This window comes from Typopeltis vanoorti, chromosome 1 (genome assembly GCF_054136105.1).
Source record: "Typopeltis vanoorti isolate ZY-2024b chromosome 1, IOZ_Tvanoo_1.0, whole genome shotgun sequence".
NCBI classification, from domain to species: domain Eukaryota; kingdom Metazoa; phylum Arthropoda; class Arachnida; order Uropygi; family Thelyphonidae; genus Typopeltis; species Typopeltis vanoorti.
In genome coordinates this window covers 10,639,061-10,661,995 of record NC_143549.1, presented here as the reverse complement: position 1 = coordinate 10,661,995, position 22,935 = coordinate 10,639,061, and the positions used below count along the sequence as shown (strand labels likewise).

The 22,935-nt window shown below is 36.3% G+C and overlaps 1 long non-coding RNA gene across 1 annotated transcript; it reads right to left on the bottom strand.

The window, feature by feature from the left end:
• Positions 1 to 2,760: 2,760 nt before the first annotated feature.
• LOC150109785 (uncharacterized) lies at positions 2,761 to 11,089 on the bottom strand. Its single transcript, XR_016550117.1, has 3 exons — positions 10,962 to 11,089; positions 8,939 to 8,958; positions 2,761 to 3,305 (listed from the first exon to the last, which is right to left on the bottom strand). It is a non-coding gene; the product is annotated as an uncharacterized LOC150109785 (long non-coding RNA).
• Positions 11,090 to 22,935: the final 11,846 nt, after the last annotated feature.

Sequence of the window (22,935 nt, the reverse complement as noted above, 5' to 3'; positions counted from 1 at the left end):
CCACTCTTTCTATTTGTTTTCCATTTAAAGAAAGTGCTGAATTAAGACTTGGTTTCTTGCTTATGACCATGAATTTAGTTTTGGTGATATTTATTTTTAAGTCCATTTTTTTAACTCTCTTCGTTCACTAGTTCCAGAATATTTTGAAGATCTCGAATATTGGCAGCCAGGAGAGCTGAGTCATCAGCAAATAATAATAATAATAATAATTTTACAATTCATCGCAGTTGTCGATTTTCTTTCAGTATGTCCTCACCCGAAATCGAAATGTACGATTTTGACAAGGCATAGCTTGTTAGATTAATTTCATATATATATATATATATATATAGAAAGTATTTTACCTTGAGCATAATAAATGTTAAATATACTTGCAGGCGCAAACTTGACTTGTTTTTCTGTTGGCTTACTTGGGAAGTGGAGTAAAACCAGGTTTAAAATAGCTTGGTATCTTTAACACACACACACACACACACACACACACACACACACACACACACACACACATATATATATATATATATATATATATATATATATATATATATATATACGCAAACTAGAGCATCCGTAGCTCAGTCGGTATAGACGAAACCCTTTCGTCGAAAAGACCTGGGCTCGATTCCAGTCTACGGCCTGAGGAACCTTTGTCTGATCTCTTTCGACTAAAGGTGAGTTAGCCGGTCTCATAAGGAGGTAGAGGGTTTTTCACCCGGAAACTCGGATTTTTCGTCCCTCCGAACAGGTAAACCGGCCTCGTGAACACACCCATTACATTCATGAATACTTAAGACAATATGTGGAAGAGGTAGGATCCTCACCACATGTCGTTACGCCCGTAGTTAACCATGAGTCATATCATGGTAGTCCACCTCTTAGATAGGAGACGACATATGAATGGGATGGGAATAAGCAAAGTCGTTGCGAATATCAATGAAATGTTTGTGGGAAAACATCTCACAAAATCATCTTAAATTTAGTGCTGAAATGTGCTAGTTGAGATGAAAAAAGAAAGAAAAACAATCCAGCGAAAATAGATGGAAAGAAAGAATTTTCATTACAATAATTAATTTGCAGGGTCAATCTTACATGATTGAATTGAACTGAATTGAATTCTTCATTTTAATTTAATTTTCCGTTCAGTTACATTAACCACTTAGCTGAAGTTACTTTTTTATTGTTTTCCGTTACAATTATGGATTTCCTGGACACAAGAAAATGAAACACAAGTTAAGTAATGGACTCTTGTAACAGAAAACGTAAGATGCGTTACTCTGATTTACACTTCGTGCATTATTCGCTTTTACGCAATTTATTTATTTATTTATTTATCTATATATTTTATATTTTCAGATTCCTTCATTGTCCTTAATGTGACAAGAAACCAGAGATCACAATATGTTTCACTGCTTTGAAATAATGCATATTTAAAATCTTTCATTTCGATAAGGAATGTTTTGAACTTCATTCCGACTCGCCTGCTTGAATCTAGCATCGAAATGTCCAAAAAGAAAATTGTGTGTTCGAATTCCGTCACGGACGCACGCTACTTGGAAGGAAGTCAACGGACATCCCCATGGGCAAGGTGCATCGTGCCATGTAACGAATCACTTGTTTGTATCTGGTAATAAAAATTGGAGGAATAAGATGCACTTGCGTCAGTGAAACTGTCCAGGTGAAATATCTGCCAGAAGGGAACTGATGACATGTTGCAAGACTATTTGTTGGGAAACTTATTGACAAATTAGCCCGTCCTAGATCAACAATCAGTGATACCATACTGATATGGAAGCGCATTGAGTTAAAATGCAAGTGTTATCAGCCGTGGATGACTCACGACCCTAACCAATCGTGACCGTAGGGTGCTACGAATATGTAAAAACCGCTGTTAGTCAGTCGGCACGTTGAATCCAGTGTTCTGGGCATAGAATGGAACACAGCTGTGCACTAAACACATTCAGAACCGAGATTCAAACATGGATTTCCAGACCGCAATATATAAGCTCTCATTACCCAAACAACATGCAGCGTGGTCTTCAGTGGTGCAGAGGGCATGTACTATGGGACATTAAAACTTGGAAAGTTGTTTTATGGAGCGATCAATCACGGTAAACCCTCCACCGAGCAAATGGTCAGGAGTGGGTGTGGTGGATGTCCGATGAACATTTCCTCCCAGAATGCATAACCCAAACAATGAAATTCGGAGGTGGGTGTGATGGTTAGATCCTGCTTTTCCTAGTTTGTCTTCGGACCTCTGTTTGTGATGCCACGAATTTTGAACCCCGAGAGTTATCTGAACATTCTAGATAATGCAATGCTTTGTAGCGTTCCTAAGAAAATGACCATTCCTTCTTTCAGTATCTGTGGAGTAAACTGGAGCATCAGGTGGTTCGAGGGACGTTCGCCCCCACAATAGTAAAATAATTTATTAACTGAATTGTCTTGTTGTAATTATTTTGCATATCTATTAATGCAGATGGAGCTGTTCTACTACACCGATAGTGCACATAATATCACGTGATTTCAAATGCATTCTTCTCTTTTTTGGCGTTTTCCTATGATTATACTTAGAAAGGCTATGAAACTTAGCCACAAAGTTTACAAATAAAGACATTTAAATCAAATGTAAATAATTTTTGGTAATAATATTTTGTGATGAATTACATCTCGATTATTAAGAATACTTTTTATTTTTCATGTACACGTAGATTGAAACTACTGTGCTTGTCACATGAATAAGTTGTTGAAGAATTATCAGGGTTATAGTTATCGATTTCTATTTATTCATTATGAGTTGACAAATTTCGTTTCCTAAAAAAAAACAATAAGCAGCAAGAACTAGAAAATAAGAAAAGCTGTTGTATACACTTTGATTTCCCAAAATGAGAGATATACACATAAAAGTGAAGACATTTTATGGACAGTGGAAGCAATCCTAGCCATCAACAAATTTTGGATTCTTTCTTGGATAAATCTTCAACTATGTTGTTTAATTATTTCTTAAATTCTTTTATATAAGTTGTTTGCACCACATTTTTTTAATAGTGTACAGGGATCTGAAGAGAGATGTCGTTAGCCGAAATACGGTTTATCAGAGGAGAAAATAAAGGTAAGCAGGACGCAACGAACCGAACATGATTTCGGCCAATGAAGCTACAGTATCCATTTGGTCATGGCCAGAACTATAAATGGCCAAATTAAGACAGGAAACTGTCTTACAGCTCCTGAGACCATTTCATCAAATTCGTCAAACACGTCATCATATTCCAATTGGTTGTCTTGATTGCCAGTGTTGATGTCACTGTCTGAAAAACACAGAAAAATACAATTACAAGCAAATCTTCATATTCCCAGATAATTAAAAATACTTAGAAATATCATTGAATATTTATATTTAATTTGTCTTATGCATGTTAAAATTCTTAATAATGGCAGTAAAGACGAAAATAATATAACTAAACCAAAAGTTATTCTGCTATTCCTTCCGTATTACATGATGCCAGTAAATTAATACCAGCCGATCTAATTGAAATAAATCCAATTCAACAGATTTGGTTAAGCATGCATTACGAATCTTTATCAGGTGTAAGGCTGTAACAGCAAAAATACTGGAAATATTACCTCACCTGTTATTCCACAGTCATAACCTGTGAATCCCGAAGGACAGCTGCACATGTGGTACTCTGTGTACCTTCCACCGTTCACACATTTAGGAAAGCATACAACTGCCAACGAAGCGATAAATGCTACGAGAAACACACACACACACACACACACACACACACACACACACACACACACACACACACACACACACACACACACACACACACACACACACACACACACACACACAAATATTTATATAGTCCATATTTAAGTTGTCAGTCTACAGTTAGAACTAAAGGAAATTCAAGAAAATGGGTTATGTAAAATGAGGGTAAGACAAGGATGCACATTATCTCCACTCTTACTGATCATACATATAGATCACATTATGAAAGATGCGAAAAACGAAACTAGCTATATACAAAGCAGTGGTTAAACTAGTTTTGAGTTATGGATCCGAGAGATGGGTTAGAAATAAAGCACTTGACTGAAAACTAGAGGCCACAGATGAGAGGGTTCTGAGGAGAATTAGGGGAGTGAACTTATGGCATCAACGGCAGAATCATATTCATAATTAAGACATTCAGAAAAGAACTTGACATTATTAGCATTCAAGGATGTGTCGGCAGAGCTGATCTAAGGTAATATGGCCACTTAAATAGAATGGATGAAAAAAGGTTAGCACAACAGGTGTTTGATGCCAAGATGGCAATAAAGAGACTCGGAGGAAGAAAAAGGCTTCTTCCGAAGTCAGAAGTGCCTTAGAAGTATAAAATGTTAGATAGGAGATTAATAATAAAGTAAACTGAATCATGTAATGCTGTCATAGTAACTTGAAAATCTCCTGAGGATACATTACAGGAAACTGATGATGATGATGATATATATTGATGTTTTTCATTTATTTCTCTTTGCCTTACAATGCAAGATAGTTTTGAAACTGTCAATGAGATATGATTCATCGTTTAGTGGGGGATGCGCGGGTTAAGGTAATAATAATAATAATAATAATAATAATAATAATAATAATAAGAAGAAGAAGAAGAAGAAGAAGAAGAAGAAGAGAAGAAGAAGAGAAGAAGAAGAAGAAAGCAAGTCACAAATATTACCTTTCTTTCAGTTTAAGCTTTAACATTAGCGTGCTGCACTCAGTACCTATAAACAGTTATAGTTCCGGATGCACTGGACGTAAATAAAGGTATGCATCTGCCATATTTATTTATTATTTATTATATATCCATTTATTACTAATCGGTTTAATGACTGAAGATTAAGCAAGACAGAAAATGTTGTCAATAGTGAAGGTAGACTACTATGCGTGTGTGTGTGTGTGTGTGTGTGTGTGTGTGTGTGTGTGTGTGTGTGTGTGTGTGTGTGTGTGTGTGTGTGAGCGTACGTGAAACGTACGCTCACTCACACACTCACACAGAGAGAGAGAGAGAGCAACTGTATGCAGCAAAACCTGGGGAATCTTTCATAACGAGAAGATTATATAAAACCATAAAATAAACAAACTGGAGTGCAGTTACTGTTTACAAAGGAAGTGCATAGAATGTGTGCGTGAATGCGTGTGCAGGATGATAATCTGACGCAATTAATGATTCCATTATATTTTGGTGACATTAATCATATGTTATAAACCCTCTGGACCTTAATGAGTACGATGCATTTAACTATTATTTTATAGTCCACTGTTTAAACAATCAGTTCTCCAAGGTGAACTAACGGTTAATTATCGGGGAAGCCATTTTTCTGGACCGGAACAAACATCTGGAAAGCTAATATTTCCTTTGGTTTTTTTTTTTTTTTTTAATGAAACAGACGAGTTTGGTTACTTATCGTTTTACATGAAGAAAACTATTGCTGCTCTCCCAAGTAATCATTCCGAAATACGTTCCTCCACTTAAAGGGCAGACAGACGCAGTTTTCAGTGTATTATTGCTGAATTTTTTATTTTTATTTTTTTAATATTTTTTTTATTCATCTCCGGAAATATGAGAATAATACAAAGAAAAACATACAAAGCACCTTGCAGAGAATCTAAGAGAATAATAATAATAATAATAATAATAATAATAATAATAATAATAATAATAATAATAATAATAATAATAATAATAATAATAATAAAAGAAAACAAAATCTTGTCAAGAATAGTTTCAAGGCATTTTAAGTTTGTTTATGAATAAATGTAGACGACCCAGTGGTGTGTTGGCACCGGCTCGTGCGATCCGGTTGTTAATATTTTTAAGTCGGTTATTAAAATTCTTTATGAAAGGATAGATGATGAATGGTGGTATATACTTTTTCTCGTACATATTTTGAAATTGTATAATAAACACTTACATTTATTATTATTATTATTATTATTATTATTATTATTATTATTATTATTATTATCAAAAATAAATGCATAAAGGAGAATTCACAAAACACAAACTCAATTTACGAACGGGAATTTGGAAACGATTTTATTTACTAAACAATGTCTGTATTCATTGAAACACAAACACGTTATCAAAACTCCCGAACTGGGTATTTGAATAAACAATAATGCCGTATTTTTCGGCGAATTTCCAAGAACTTGCAACGTTAAGTTCTTGGAAATGCAACATTGTTGCACTAGCGATAATTACAAAAATTCGTCGCGACGGCTACAGTCTCTGGTCATTTGATCGACTACGAGTGGTAATATTACTGTTACATTTTTTTTTTTTGTACAGGATTTCATTTGATAATAGGTAAGTTGTAAGTAATATAGGAAAATTTTCTTTAATATATGTTTTTATTTCGGTTTTTCTTTTTTTTTTTTTTAAATTAAAATAATTTTAATCAGGGTTTTGGGTTTTGGGTCGAAAAAGCGGATAGCCGTTAGTTGAAAAATTGAAATAGAACGAAACTTCTTAAACATTAAAAGGACAAAATTTGAAGAAGCAGAAACAAAGACATCTGAAGATACAATAGAACTTTGTGAAGAATCAAATTTTTCATAAAGCGGGCCGGTTGTTAAAAATTTACCAACACACCACTGAGACTACCCCCTAACATTAAGACACGGGAATTGTACCATGTTTAATGGATGAGTAGAAGAATATCCTCTTTCTCAATTATCTAGAAACAAAACAATAAACATACAAAGCACCTTGTTTGTGGCGGGAGGACAGACAACCAAAAAAATCCATCGAGACAAATAACGAACCTGTTCAACTGCTTCATGCTGACCAGTCGTCTGGCATTTATTAGCCGTCAGAAAATCATAGTTTCCCGAACGAACGAGAATTGCAGTTCTGAACGATTGTTTTCATTACATATATTATACATAATGTGTGTGTGTGTGTGTGTGTGTGAGAGAGAGAGAGAGAGAGAGAGAGAGAGAGAGAGCTCATTTAATATGCTAAACAAATTTTATTAGATTTTTATTGTCACTACCGAGAATTCACTTACGAAAAATATATTTCTCTGACAATAATAGTATCAGTATATACATCCACGCCTCTATCCCATTTTTATACGAGTGGGATAGGACGTTTATGTAGAACACATAATTGCTTAAGGAATACGTTTCTTCAAGCAGTGAAAGAAAAGAAAACTAATAACTATATTAAAAGATGTTTGTAAGAATGCAGTTGCAACAGTTAGAATAGGTGATGATTTGGAGAAATTGTTTAAAACAAGCAGAGGTACTAGACGGGGGGGGCAATATCACCAATCATTTTCATCGCACATTTAGAAAGAGCAGTGGATAAAATGAAGGAAGATGCAAAAGGAATATCAGTGTGTGGGATGGGAATTAACAATCAAGATTGTTGATGAGAATTAACAAGATTTGCAGATGGCATTGTTATTATTGAAGAAGACGAAAGAGAACTACAAAAAACATTGAAAATGGTAAACGAGGAAGGGAAGAAAGAGGTTTGGACTTGTTATGAACTTGGAAAAAACGAAGATAATGGTATTTGGTGAGAAGAACATGAAACAAAAGGTACAAGTGGATGGAATTGATATAGAAAATGTAGAACAATTCATCGCATATTTGGGAAGTAAAATGACACGTGATTTGGACTGTAAAAAAGAAATAAAGATCAGGATTGTAAAGGGAAGAACAAATCTGAAGGCCATGGATAACAACTGGAAAGGTAAAGTGATCAGTTTGCAAACAAAACTAAGAGTACTGGAAACATGCATCTTTAGCGGTGTACTGTATGGACCTGAAACTAGCGTAATAAATAAGGAATCGAGAAAAATAATTTTTTTGGTATTCGAAACAAGTTGTTACAGGAAGATTCTAAGAACAGGATGGGTACAGAAAGTGACAAATGAAGAGCTCTATCGGAAGATAGAACCAAAGGAGAATCTAATGCAGAAGATTATAAAACGGAAGCTGCAATTATTTGAACACATCTGCAGAATAAGTGAGGATCGGAAGATAAAGACATTCATGTTTGATATTATGGATGGTGTGAACAGAACAGAAAATGGATAGAAGACATAAAGGACTGGTGTGGGATGGATGTGCAGAAACTGCGACACTATGCACTGGACAAAGAAAGGTAGAAAAAGATAGTGAAGGAGGCATCGGACACCAGCGGGTGGTTAGCCCATGGTTCGTGATGATGATAAAGCCGTGAAAGTGCCGATTACTCAGCTAATTAATTTACTTATGGTTCAACCCTTTCAGTGGCCAACAAACGAATTAGCAATTATTAAAAAATTAGAAATTAGAAACTGCTCACATTTAAACTTTGCGGGTTTCCTCTTTTTTTTTTTTTTTGTGGATGATAATTTTGATGGTTCTGAGTCGTTTTCCTACACTTCCGCTCATACGTTAATCGATGCATGAACTAATATTGTATTAGAATGCACACAGAAATGGTCAAACATGACTCTATTTTATAAACAACAACAACAAAAAAAAAACACTCATTCATGTGTTTAAGTTAAATCTTAAATTTTTGCATTATTCGTTAATATTGCTGGATGAAGAAAAGATAAGACCGATTCGTGTCTGAAGTAACGACTTCAACATCTGACATTGATTTTAGATTGTGTGTGTGTGTGTGTGTGTGTGTTCGTAGAATTTTTTTTCTTTCTCTGTACAGAATTTAGTTCACTTACATCGAGTGAAGTCGCTACACAGTTCAGAACTGTGAACTAGAGAGAGAGAGAGAGAGAGAGAGAGAGATCAACTTCTCTCTTTCTCTCACTTACTCTGCTCACAGGATGTCGAAAGCTGACCATTCCCACGCTGTGAGATTGTGTTCGGATAATAAAAGTGCAATCGGAAAATTTACGAGATTTTTATTAGAACAGTTCAACAAAGTCTACTCACCTCCATTTTCACTCCTTGATCTAGGAAGAAAAAATAAAGTGTGATTAAGCGATAACCAATAATAAAAAGTTATGTAGTAATATATATATATATATATATATATATTTATTTATTTATTTATTTATATATTCTAATATTCTAATCTGTGACTGAATATTTATTATTTTTTTTTAAATCAGGCCCTTCCCTCTGTTTTCTAATGAACTGGTTTAGAATTAGATTGTCATTCACAGATAAGTTATTCGCGCGCGAATGGGAGAGACAGCAGTCTCATCTCGAAGAGCAACACACTCTGTTTAAGATCGAAGTGAAGCCGAATTCAGGGCGCTCTCCATTTCCTCTGACAGAAATGAAAACTGCTTGGGTATTGAAATTATTTAAGCCATCTGTTTATTTGTTAAGTTGTTTATTTATGCCCCATATGGGGGAACTTAGTCAAGAGGGGAAAATCCGTCCTGTCTCGAGGAAATGCGGTTCATTTACGAGCACAACACCCTAGGGATGCTGTGCTCGTAATGGAATCCGTTTCGTGGTAGAGTGGATAGCGTTTCTGTTCCCCACCCACCACGCCGTTATTCATTGCTAGTGGGGATATTTGTGAATGCGTTTAGGTGGGTGACCGGTCTTCTTGTTGAAGGCCTGAACAGCGACTTGAATGGTATCAAGCGTGATTCTGCGGCAAGGGCGTCTTTCGTTCTCATGTAAATCCTCCCATCTAAGAAAGAGAAAAACCCTCTTAGGATGGGCCAAGAAGTCGATAAAAAGGAAACCCTGCTCTAGAAACCGATCACGAAACTGTTTCTAGCCACTTCAGGCCTTCAGTAAGCAAGTGGTGGGTGGCGAAGAGATTCTTCATCTGTTTTTAAAGCGGACCGATGGGAGAAGACAACGACCCACCGGAGAAGAATCCTTCGGGCATACGCGTTTCTGGTTAGAAACAAACAAATGAAAGCAAGGATCCAAAGACATTTTATAGACGAAACCAACTCACTTTCAAAGTAAAGACGCCTTCGGCTGGTTTCATTCGGGTAGATTGTCAAAGTTTGTTCTTTCGGCGTCTTCCACACTTCCTTCTGTTGGGAGCGACAAATCATTGCAAAGCAGTCACGCTCAATTCCCAAATACGAGTCTCGTATAAGAAGCTAATCTTTAATTCTTTAAATCTTAAAACTTTAATTCTGAGCTTCTTTCTTTCCTTCCTTCTGCGTTAATAAATTCAAATACGGTCACCGCCAGGTGTCCTCGCCATCATCACCTTCTCACATATCCACTATTATTTCTATTTTTTTTTTTTTTTGGCTTTTTAAAGGCAAAGTTTTTTCCCCTAGAATGATGAATTTTGAGTCATCATTCTAGGGAAATATATAGAAAATGAATGGGGTTAAGTCTATTTAATGAGAGAAAGTCAAATTGCACTAACATGTGATCTAGTAAACGTCATATGATGCACGACGATTCTCATCTTTATGTATTATAAGAGCTGCTTTATTGGGCACCTTCTCTTCGTCTATCTTCATTACTACGTCTGTTGAGAGCAAACACTTTGAACATAGATGAGGAGGATGTCTATGTTCGTGTCCCAACCATTACTCAGTTAAGTTTTCTTAATCTTCTTCTCTCTTCCATCATTCATGTAGATGATTATGAGTCCGAATGAACTCTTTCCACTTCTGTCTGTCTCTGGGTAGGCCGAACAGTTTTGTCCAGTTTGGTGTCGCTCGCTTGTTGTGATTTGGCTTTCAGATTTTCTTTTATTTTGTCTATCCATCCAATTCTAGGCCGCCCTTTGGATCTTTTACCTTCCTTCGTTGTATTCAGGGTTTAGATTGTAGTCTTTCTGTCCCCATTCTGGTCACATAGCCAAACCATTGCAGTCTTCTTTCTTGGATTTGGTCTATTATTGTAATTTTTTGTTATGACGTTTCTTAGTAAGTATTCGAAATTAGAGTTTGCAAAAAAAAAAAGCAATTTCATGTATTTAAAGATCTGAAAGGAAAAACTGTAAAAATGGAAATAATCTTACTCGCTTTGTGGCTGAATTCCTGGTAAGCAGATGACCAAAACGAATACCATCAACAGAAGACACTCCTTCATTGTTCTGGAAGCTGTTTCAGTTACGCACGTACTCCAAAATTAACCCTCAGAAGTGATAAGATTGAAACTTTCGTTGATATTTTAAAGGAAACAGAGAGGACGCCACAAGCGCCTTCCACACCAATCAGAACATCGATGCTGTTTTTTTTTTTTTTTTTTGCTGTTTAGAATCAAAATGTAGTGTTGTCAGAAAAACTTCAGCTATCGCAGTTAGTACATAAAAAACAGCAGTAGAAGAGTTTAAGAAATATCCTATTCGTGTTATCTTTCTTGCATTATCGTTTGCTTGTGAATTGAAGCAATTACATAAAAAAAAGTGAACCATTTTCTCTTTAATATAAGAGAAAATGGTGCTAAGATGGTGCTAAACAGACAAACACTATAAATGACGTCATTGATTGGATGGATTCAAAAAACGTATTGCTATTAGTGAAACTGCAAATCACACAATCAGTCTATTGCTGCCACACTCATTTCGATAATAATATATATCAAAGCGAATTACTTTGGTTCAGTTATTTATGAACGGTTAAATTATGAAGCCATCTTTTAGATGTTGATTGTGCTTTGTTTATAATGTTGGCGAATGTACTCAAACAATCCACGCCCAATTAATTACGGAGATCTTCGATGAATGTAACTGCACTCGTTTATAGCAGAAGAGGCCTTTACAGGGACACTCGGTGGGGTTCTCCCACTAGGAGACAATCCTGCTTGTTTAAAAGCAAATCTTATGCGGAATCAATTGATCATTCTGCAATAATGAAGCGAAAGAGAAATTTAGCATAAACTGACGTTCGAGTGAGTTTTGTCAAGAGGAGTGTTCAGGAGATTTTGTTTAACTAAAAATTAAAAAACGCGATTTAAACAGCAAAACAGTGGCAAACCTTATTTGTTTATGCGATTAATAATTTTTTGTTTAGACTTAACGTGATAGAGATCATAAAAGCAACTCATTTGTGCCTTTCCTCCTGAGATTTAGCCAAATTACTTCCTGAAAGGTCTCCGAAATATTTATATTCCGATGTCCGAAGACATTTTATAGTGTCTGAGTAGGTTTCAATGATGCCGTTACAATGGAAATATATGGATACGAATGTCGTTAGGATGAGAAAACGTTTTATCAGGACTTTTCAGTTGAAGTTAAGTTAGAAGTTAGCCATTTCTTGCTAAAGAAGTAGCTAAAAACTCATTTTTTATTCTAATTAAAATGAAAGAAACCCCATTAACTGTTATCGAAACTTCCACTGCTTCCGTTTGAGCAATCATCCCAATCAAGCAAACACGTTTTGGATCAAACGCCCTTTCTTCAGGAACCACCTCATTACGAGCGACCACAAGGACTGCTTTAGATTATTTTCTTATCTAGGGTCATTTCAATTTTCACAAACATTCAGTTCATGTGGGCTTTGGTAAATCAGCCGGAAACACCATCAAGAAAGTAAAACGAAAATTCCTAAACTTTATCTTGCAGGAGGGAGGAGAGTAATTCTGAATCTGATGGGAATAAATGGCTTTTTTTTTCATCGTAAAGGGATTTGAAAAGGGAGAAAAAAATTCAAGTGAATTAGAAACTTATTTTATTTATTTACTGGATATTTCAAGTATGCTTTTAGATCACTTTGGAATTATAGTGGAATCACCTAATGCTTAATTACGTGTTGCCCAATTCGCGGGAAGGGAAACCGAGTTCTCTGGATGAAAAAAAAAAAAAATCTGCCATCACCGTATTAAAGCGGCGGCTAATTCCTAACTCAGCTTAATCTGAAAATACCTAATAAAGCGTTTTCGCATCCTGGCCGGTATTCGCGTCAGGTCTTTTCATCCAAAAAGCATCATTGAAACCGGCTGAGCTATTTTCGCTCCCTTCCAAGTGGTGGCTTTTATAAAATGTCTTTCACTATATTCGCATATAATATTTCAGAGAACGTTCACAAAGCAATATGGCTATAATCCGTAATAAACGAAAAAATAACAGATTTTGCAGTTTAAGCACCTACAAATACTGCTTACTTCATCTGATCGCATCGCATCATACGAGAGCAACTGTTTCGAAAAGTGCACTCCCATCAAAGTCTTCACTGAAACTAACATCAAAAAGAATTTATTTTCCATACATTTACTTCTTACAACGAATAGAGTGTGTGCGTACCAAGAAAGTGTTTTGTTATGTGCCATCAGTTGTTTTGGAATCTTGGGATCCTGTGAACAAAGAATTTCCATTCCAGTCGGCCTCTTGTCATTTCTTTCAGTAATTGTAAGTTCCACTTACAAGAAAGAAAGGACAAAGATGGAAACATAATCATTGATAAGGAAAAGATAAATGGAAGATGGGTGGAGTGCTTATCAGATCTCTATGATGATGATAATGGTAAAATGATAGACGATTCATGTCACCTTAAGTTAAACGTAACAACAAATACCACTCTACCCACAAGAAAGGAGATAGAACATGTAATTATAAGAATCTTCCTAATAATAAATCCCCTGGGTGTGATATCTAAAATTATTTTAACCATTGCTAACAAACGAATTGAAAGAGCCTTAATCGGTGAATTGAGTGAATAACAGAAAGGCTTCAGAAGAGGAATGGGAACCATTATGCTATCATGGAGCTACAAATACTAATAGAAAGATCACTTGAAAGAAACAGGAACGTTTATATATGCTTCATAGACTTTCAGAAGGTCTTTGACCGCGTAATACATAATAATATGTTCAATATATTAGATAAATTAGACATAGAAGATCATGTACTTCTTCTTATGGTGCTATCTTCTATCGAAGGTCAGCGACCATCTTAACGAACAAATTGCGTTCTTGCGTTAATCGGAGCAGTTGTGCGCTGCGCTTTCCTGTCCTCGTTTTGATGGTGTCAAACCATGATATTCGTTTTCTTCCTCTAGTTACTTTGCCATCAATTCTTCCTACCAAGATAGTTTGTAGAAGTTGGTATTTGCTGTTTCTCATGATGTGACCATGATATGATGTTTTTCGTTTCTTGATTATTTGTACAAGATCTTTAACTTTGCCAATGGACTTTAAGACATCTTCATTGATAATTTTTTCTGTCCATGATATCTTTAGTATTCTTCTGTATAGCCATATATCAAAGGCTTCACTTTTCTTGATGGTTGTCGATTTCAATATCCATGTTTCAACTCCATACAGCAGAATAGACCACACGTAGCATTTCAGCATTCGGCATCTGACTTCCATGTTTAGGTCTTTATTGCAAAATAATGTTCTCATTTTCATGAAAGACTGTCGTGCAACTTCAATCCTTGTCTTTATATCTATTTTAGGATCCCACCTTTCATTAAGCCAGCAACCAAGATATTTATATCTTGACACTTGATCGATATTTTTCCCATTGAGTGTCAGTTTCATTGATGGATGTTTGCTGATGACCATGTATTTTGTCTTGTTGATGTTTATATTTATTCCCATTCTTTGGCTTTCTATGTATATTCTGTCAATGAGTTTTTGAAGACCCATAATATTATCTGTGATTAGCACGGTGTCATCTGCATACCGTAGATTGTTAACAATCTTTCCATTTATTGTGATTCCCTCTGGACATTCTTCCAATGCATTTTTAAAGATTACCTCTGCGTATATGTTGAACAAGAGTGATGAGAGCATGCATCCTTGTCTCACTCCTCTTTTGATGTTAATATCACTGGTGGTAATGTTGTCTAATAATGTATTTAAGATTATAAAAATGATTTATACAAAACAGAAAATGCAGCTGTTTTACTCTGAGGCTTCTGTAATGAAAAAGAGGAGTTAGACAGGGTTATAACCTTTCACCAAATCTATTTCGTATCTATAGTGAGACAGTGATGAAAAAGATTGAAAAACAAAATAATAGGAATTAGTATCAATGGTATAAAATACAACAATCTTAGATATGCTGATGATACCATTCTAATAGCAGAAAACAGAAACAAATTAATCAAATTACTGCAGCTACTAATTAAAGAAGGTAAAGAGTTTGTATTATATATAAATTCAAAAAAAGATCAAATTTATGAAAATCTCAAAAGAAAACAGATCTGAGCCAGAAATATTCATAAACAATATGAAAACTGAACATACAACAGAATACAAATATTTAGGCACCTGCTTTACTGCAGATGGAAAGCAAGATAAAGAAATAAAAATAAGAATAGCCATAACTAAGGATGCCTTCTGGAAAAATAAAGATCGGCTCAGAAGTTCTGTGGGTATCGAGACAAAGAAAAGAATGACAAAAACATTAGTGTGGCCAGTTTTCACATGTGGAAGTGAGATCTGGATATTCAAAAGGTGAGAGTAAGACAACAGATAATGGCCTTTGAAATGTGATGCTATAAGAGAGCTCTGAAAATCTCATGGACAAAACATGTGACAAATATAGAAGTCCTACAGAGAATGAGAACACAGAGATCTTTATTACAGGAAACGATGCAGAGAAAGATGAGATTGGCAGGACATGTACGGAGAGGTTCAGCAGGACAGGGGATATTAACAGTTTTAGAAGGAAAATTATGGGAAAAGGTTCAAGAGGCCAAAAATGAAGGACCTGGCTTGAAGATATAAGATCATGGACAGGATCACGTGGCTATGCAGAAATAAAAAGGAAAGCCACCAACAGAGAGAACTGGAAGGACACGGTGCTGCACCCTCTCACTGAGGAAGCTACACGAAGAAGAAAAAGAAAGTTCTACTTAGGAATTTACTTAGGAATTTATTTTATGTTGTCCATCCAACTCTTTTCATTCCTTCAATCTTCCCAACATAACTGTCTTTTCCAATGATTCATCAGCTTTCAAAATATGTCCAACGCATATAACTTCTGATTAGCGATCATCGCCTCCAAGGAGAATTCTGTCTTTATATTCTCTAAAACCTTCTTATTGGTCATTCTTGCAGTTCACGGGATTCTTAATAGTCTCCGCCTTTGGTTTTGAACTCAGGAATGAAGCAGAAGAAAAGGTGGTGGAATTTTCAGTGGATAGCAGTTGCTGTATTGCAAAAACTTGCTTTCAACAACATAAAAGAAGATTGTACACATGAACTTTACCTAATAGAGAATACAGAAATCAGTTATATTGTTGCAAGCCAGTGATGCCTTGTTCTTCTTTTTCACCCACTTTTGCATTCCGTCTAATATCAAAAGAATATAGTGTACATATCAATGCTATACACGCTATTTGCTGAAAGCCGTTTTAAAATTCTTCTACCTCATCTTTACTTGAATCTGTAGTGGGTGCATACACCTGTATGAGTGTAACATTCACTGGGTATGCCTTTGTTCTCATTAGGATTATTCTATCGGACAAGGATTGTAACCGAAAATGTATTTTCTTTATTGACTTCTAACTATCATTGCTACTCCATTTCTTCGAAGGTTTCCGTGTCCAGAGCAATACATCATTGAATTATCAAATGATATAATATTTGTTTTCATTTTTTCTTTCAAAATGAAATCAAAACTATCAAAATACATAATATGCAACTGTTTTCTAAAAAGCTTTTGCCTAAGCATAATCAACACCATTGGTTATACTCCTTCTCTTCCCAATCAATACAGTTAATATTTTCCATAATAATACAGTGATCGATGCTATGAAATTTCATCTGAATGTCTTTGCATGTCGATTGCTATTTTTTTTTTTTATTCATGTGTTCATAAAGGTATTAGCAGATTTTTCAGGGTACTCAGTGTTTTGTTTTAAACCAATAAAAATAATAAAAAAGTATCCTCTTGTTCAACATTGCGGTTTCAAAGATGTTTGATAAAACGAAAAGAACAGATAGCAGTCTATTAGTTGATGTTATGATTGACGCTTCCTTTCTGGAGAAGGACTCTTCTGTTTTTAAGCCTGTTCGCTCATTGGAATGGATTTGTTTATAATGTAAAGAAGAAATTCATTTTCATAATTTTCCTAATTTTTCCACCCATCGCATCATATTCAATTCATCAATAATTGTAGTTCATCAGCAATTTCTGACATAAACATGGAAGTGAATTTTTCTTTATGAACTGCAGTAGCTTTCAAATGAATTATTTGACACACAAAGACACCTTTTTATTTATGTGTTCATTTCGTTTATAGTTTTAGATTAGCGTTATTTTCGGCTTACGCTCCCTGCCCGGACTAAATCTATGCATTTTCACTCAGCAGAAGTTGGCCATCAGGAAAACCACTTTTTTTTTTTTTTTGACTCGAGAAAATGTTTTAAATAATGCGAATTCGATTTTCGTCATTGGGTTTTTGATCTTGTTTTTATATAAGGTCTCGCTCTTATTTATTTGCCTCTTTTATTTTGGTTCCCCTTTTTTTAAGATCTTTATTTTTGTAACATGTTCCTACGGGGAATAAGTTTGGAACCAACAGCTAAAGATCGTTAGTTTACTGCTGACAGACAGAACAATTCAGATTCCAGAAGATGCAATTCCAGGTACTTCATTCAACCAGGCAATTAAGGAATGAAATCAAGTAATGAAGGAATTGCATCAGATTATGGAGGAATGGAAACAGATAATTAAGGAATTTAACGTAATTTCAGGTACCAGTGAAGTCAATGCTCATGACCACACGGGTATAAATCGGAAATCATAATTTTCTGCACTGGTCTTACTCAGCCTCATTAAATTCGTCTCTCGTGTAACTGGGATGATCTAAGAAGGTAAACAATAAATTATTATCCTGATTATGTAAGCATTTGGAAATAATCTAATCGCAATTAATTAGACTGCAATACAAGTAAAGCTTTCGCAAAGATTAACAGAAGAGTAGGGTTATTATTTAGTTATTTTTACTTTCTTCGTCGTTTATTTTCAGTACCTGGAAAATGAACATGTTTAAATCTTCTTGTTGGGATGATTCGAGACCAGCTTGAACGAGTGGTCCACATTTGTTCAATATAATTCAATGAAAGAACCAAACGCTTATCCAGATTTTGCTTTGACTTTCAGATTTAATAGATAATCTACACGGTAAAGCAATACAAAGATTTCAAGTCCATCAATCCTCTTAACATCCCCTTGATGCCATACGTGTTCATCATCAATTATGAATTGATCTTACCCAAATCTTCTGCTATAATTATTCTTTTTGTTTGATATATTATATTATTCTGATTACATGCATACAATTATTATATTAATGCAGGATTATCAACACCTGTTCCAACAGAAACTGTCAGTTTCATATTTCTAGATCTCGTCTTATCAGGTTTCTCCACCTTTCCGTGGTCTTTGGTCTATTACCCTCCAGTTTGATTTCATTCATTCTTCTTGGTATTCTTTCTAAATTCCTTCTCATTAGATATCCAAACCACTTCAAGCGAGCAGTGCAAGAATTTGATTCTGTCATCTCCCAGAGGACATGCTTATTCTTCACGCAAAGCAAGATGCCTCTCCTGGCTCCTGTCTGCTTGAGATGTGTCCAGAGTATCCAAGGATCTTTCATCCCCTCTGTTTAAGAGACTCGTTTCAAGATTCAACTGATCTCTTATGCTCAAGTTGGGTAATTTCTCTAACAAAGAAGTCGAAGCATACTTCTCTAGTTCTACATTTCAAAATCATTGATTCTTTGGATTGATTGCCTTAGGTAGTGTTTAAGACTATGAGTCATAAAAAACCAAGCAAAGACCAAATATTTCACCAATCTGCTTTTGTCTTGGCAATAATTCAAACCAAACAAGCGTGTTTATTTTAATCGGCTTAGTGTTTCCTTTCAGTACTGTTTTCCTATTGTAACACTAAATCTCCAATTATAATTACTTATTTTGTGCGTAGTTCAAATTTCGCAATAGACATTTAAAACATCAACATAATCCACATTGATCAATTAAATACCAGTTATTTAAATCTTCAAGTTTAATTAAACTTGACTTAGTAATTATGGTTCATAAAGAATATTATTACTATTACTATTATTACTATTATTACGGGCAACTCCAGGGAGTCATTAGACTCATCGAGGGAGGCCCCAAATCATATTCATCACAACTATTTGACATTCATACAGTATCTATCATACCTCGCCTTAAACTCATTCACTGTCACAGCATCCACCACAAACTCAGGGAGCGCATTCCACTCATTCACTACTCTAAAGTAAAGAACCCAGCTCTAACACCTTTACTAACCACACTTTTGCCCAGTTTCCATGGATGTCCCCTAGTCCTCCCACAACCAGCCCTGTTCTCAAAAATATCTTCTGAATTAATTTTATAGAAACCCTTCAGTAATTTGAATGTCTCAATCATATCTCCCCTCCTCCGCCTATCAACCAATTTTTGCAACCCACAAATCCTCAACCTGTTCTCATACGGTTCATTCCACAGACCTGCTATCATCTTGGTCACTCGCCTCTGAATCCTCTCCACCTCCTCCCCATCAAGAAGAAACCTAGGTGACCAAATCTGAGCACAGTAGTCTAGATGGGGTCTTATCAAGGCTCGATACAGGGGAACAATAACCTGCTTGTCTCTGCTTGTCAACGTATTCTTCAGCAACCAAGTGATTTGATGAGCTGATTTGGCCACTTTTGCAATGTGTCCCCTAAATTTCAATTCCTTATCCACCAACACTCCTAAATCTCGTGCCTCATCAATTTCCTGGAGCACGGTTCCACCAATGCAGTAAACTGCCGCCAATCTTTTCACCCCAAAATGCATAACCTTACATTTTGCCACATTAAACTGACATCCATTCTCCTTAGCCAAGACCTCCAATCTATCCAAATCATCCTGCAAAATTTTGACGTCATCTGCATTCACTATTGCCCTACCCAACTTCGCATCATCCGCAAACAAATGAACTGTTCCTCTCAGATCCTTTCCTATATCATTTATGAACAAATTAAACAGCAGTGGTCCAAGAACAGATCCTTGTGGCACACCACTAGTCACAGGCCGTCTTGTGGACTCTACTCCTGAGTAAACCACTCTCTGATATCTCTCCGTCAACCACCCTCCTATCCATCTCACCAACCCTATGTCCATCCCCATATGCCCCAATTTACTGATTAGAATTCCATGTGGTATCCTGTCAAAGGCCTTGGCAAGGTCCAGTAGAATCACCGTAAACCCATTACCCTTATCCAGTTCAGCCGTCACTGTGTTATAATACGTGAGCAAGTTACTGAGGCATGACCTACCCTTCACAAAACCATGCTGTCCCCGATACAGTATCCCATTTTCTTCTATCCAATCTTGTATTTTCCTCTTGACTATTTTCTCTAAGACCTTGATAATGATTCCTGTTATGCTGATTGGCCGGTAATTTTCAACAGCAGCCTTGGAACCACCTTTGTGCAGTGGAACTATTTTACCCTCTTTCCACCCCCTTGGGACTGACCCAGTCCTGAGGCTCAAATTAAACAAAATGGTCAAGGGCACTGACAATTCTTTGGCCGCTTCACGTACGACACGAGCTGGTATACCATCCAATCCCACAGATGTATTGACATTGAGGTTCTGTAATAGACTAGTTACCTCTACTTCATTCATCACAATTCCAGTATAAGCTGTTGGTTCTTCCATTCCTGCAAAGTCTCCACCTGGATGATATACTCTTGCAAAGTGCTCGCTCAGTAATTCCACAATATCGATTGATTCAGTTACCTCCCTACCCTCAGCATTTTTTAAGATCATTCTACCATGAGCATTTTTCCTTTTACTTGCAACATATTGAAAAAACTGTTTGGGATTCTCTTTAGCCTGCGTGGCCAATTTCCTTTCGTAATCTGCTTTTGCTTTTCTTACCACCCTTGTTACCATCCTGGCCTGAGCTTTATACTGTTCCTGCGCCTGATGGTCACCCTTCTCCTTAAAATTCCTCCACAATTGTTTCTTTTTTTGCAGCTCAAGCTTAATAGTGTTATTCATCCATTTAACCCCTAATTGATTTATTATTCGGACTCTTGGTATACAGTCAACCATTGCCTCCTGCAAACAGTTCTTAACCACCTCCCATGCACTATCAACATCCAGCCCTTGCAGTTTTACATGCCATGGCATTGAGCCAAGCACACACCTAAGCTTGTCATACTTACCAGCCCGGTAATTCCACATGTACCCTGTCTTAATTGTAAATTCGACTCCTTTAGCAACCTCCCAAGTCATGACTTTATGGTCACTCTCACCAATTGGTGGCAACATGGTCATGTTCATTACAGCCACATTCTCGGTTGCAATTACTAGGTCCAGCACTCTCTGCCCCCTGGTATTTTCCAATACATGTTGCCGTAGATAGTTGTCCCTTAATAACCGCATAAAATCCAATTCCTTCCTCCCATGTGCCCTCTCCTCTTTCCAGTCAATGTTACCATAATTGAAATCACTCATAATAATTACCCTCCTTCCACTCATTTTTTCTATTTGCTTATGCATACTATCCCCACCATCCACTCCATCACCCGGTCTATAGCAGCACCCAATTGTATATTTTGTTCTGCTGGATTGTATCTCACACCAAACAGCCTCAAATGCGCTTTTTTCCCCATCATGCAGTTCAACTTCTATACTCCTTGGCTGAAGATCATCAGCTATCATCAATAACACTCCTCCCCCCTTTTTATTCACCCTGTCACTCCTGAACACGCTATACCCGTCGCATTCAATCCCACTAGCTTTATCATCTTCTGTCAGCCATGTTTCACTAATACCGACAACCTCTGGCCTGGAAGTGCCAACCATGGCCAAAAACTCTTCCTTCTTGTTCCTAATACTCCTGGCATTAGTGTACATGAATCGCAGAAGCCCATTTGTCCCATCCTTACTTTGATGCCTTATACTAACTATCCCATTCTGATTTGTTGTCCGTTGTACTCGCTCGGGCATAATATACTCATTAATACACTTAACTGTCCCCCTAAAGTCAGCATATCTACTCCCCCCCCCCCCTTAATAAATCTAGTTTCCCTGAGTCTGTACATCCACTTCCACATCATTCATCAACACTCTTTCAAGTCTTCGTACACCAACTCCATTCAAATACAATCCATCCATCTTATATAAGTCCTTTCGCCCATCGAACTCATTCCACACATATTAACAAGAAGAGAGAGAGAATTTGCATCATACACACTATATGGACAATCCGTTATGCATATAACAAAGTGCTTCCCAACTGTAGTTTATGCCAGATGTCGAACCATGTAAATGATGTACTGAATAGCTCATTTACATTTTGCCTTGATGACAATTTTACCAGAGCATAATGGTAACCGAGACGCAGCTATGCACGCGAGATAATCTGGTTAAGTGTTCCTGTCAGCGTGAAGGATTATCTCACATTATAACGGATATAAAGGTCGACTTGAACTTACGTTCTTTCAACAGATCCGATGTGTACATTGTATCCAAATCGCTAAATGACTCTTCTGGCTAGATGGATTTTACTCCAGTGGGTTTCGATCCCTTTATCGCTTGGGAGATGGACTGAAGGGATAGGATTGGTAAGAGTCTTGCTCACCGTTGTCGGGTGATGTGTATGTGTGTGTGTGTATATATATATATATATATATATATATATATATATACGAGAGTGGTCTGAAATGTTCTCGTCCTCACAATGAAAAAAAGAATTTATAATTTCAAAATTATTTTTATTTTTCAACATAATCTCCCTTAAGACTAATACATTTATTCCAGCGCCATTATGCCGTCACTGTAGTGGTTCTCAGTAAGATCTGCAAAATACCCGTTTACAGCTGTAATTACCTGTTGATTCGAAGAAAAATGCTGACCAGCGAGGAAGAGTTTTATTTTGGGGAAGAGATAGAAGTCAGAGCAAGCCAAATCTGGGGAATAGGGTGGTCTATTTCCAACAATTCGTAGTGCAGATCCCTTAATTTTTCGACTGCCAAAACACCTTTATGGGCAGGTGCATTGTCCTGATG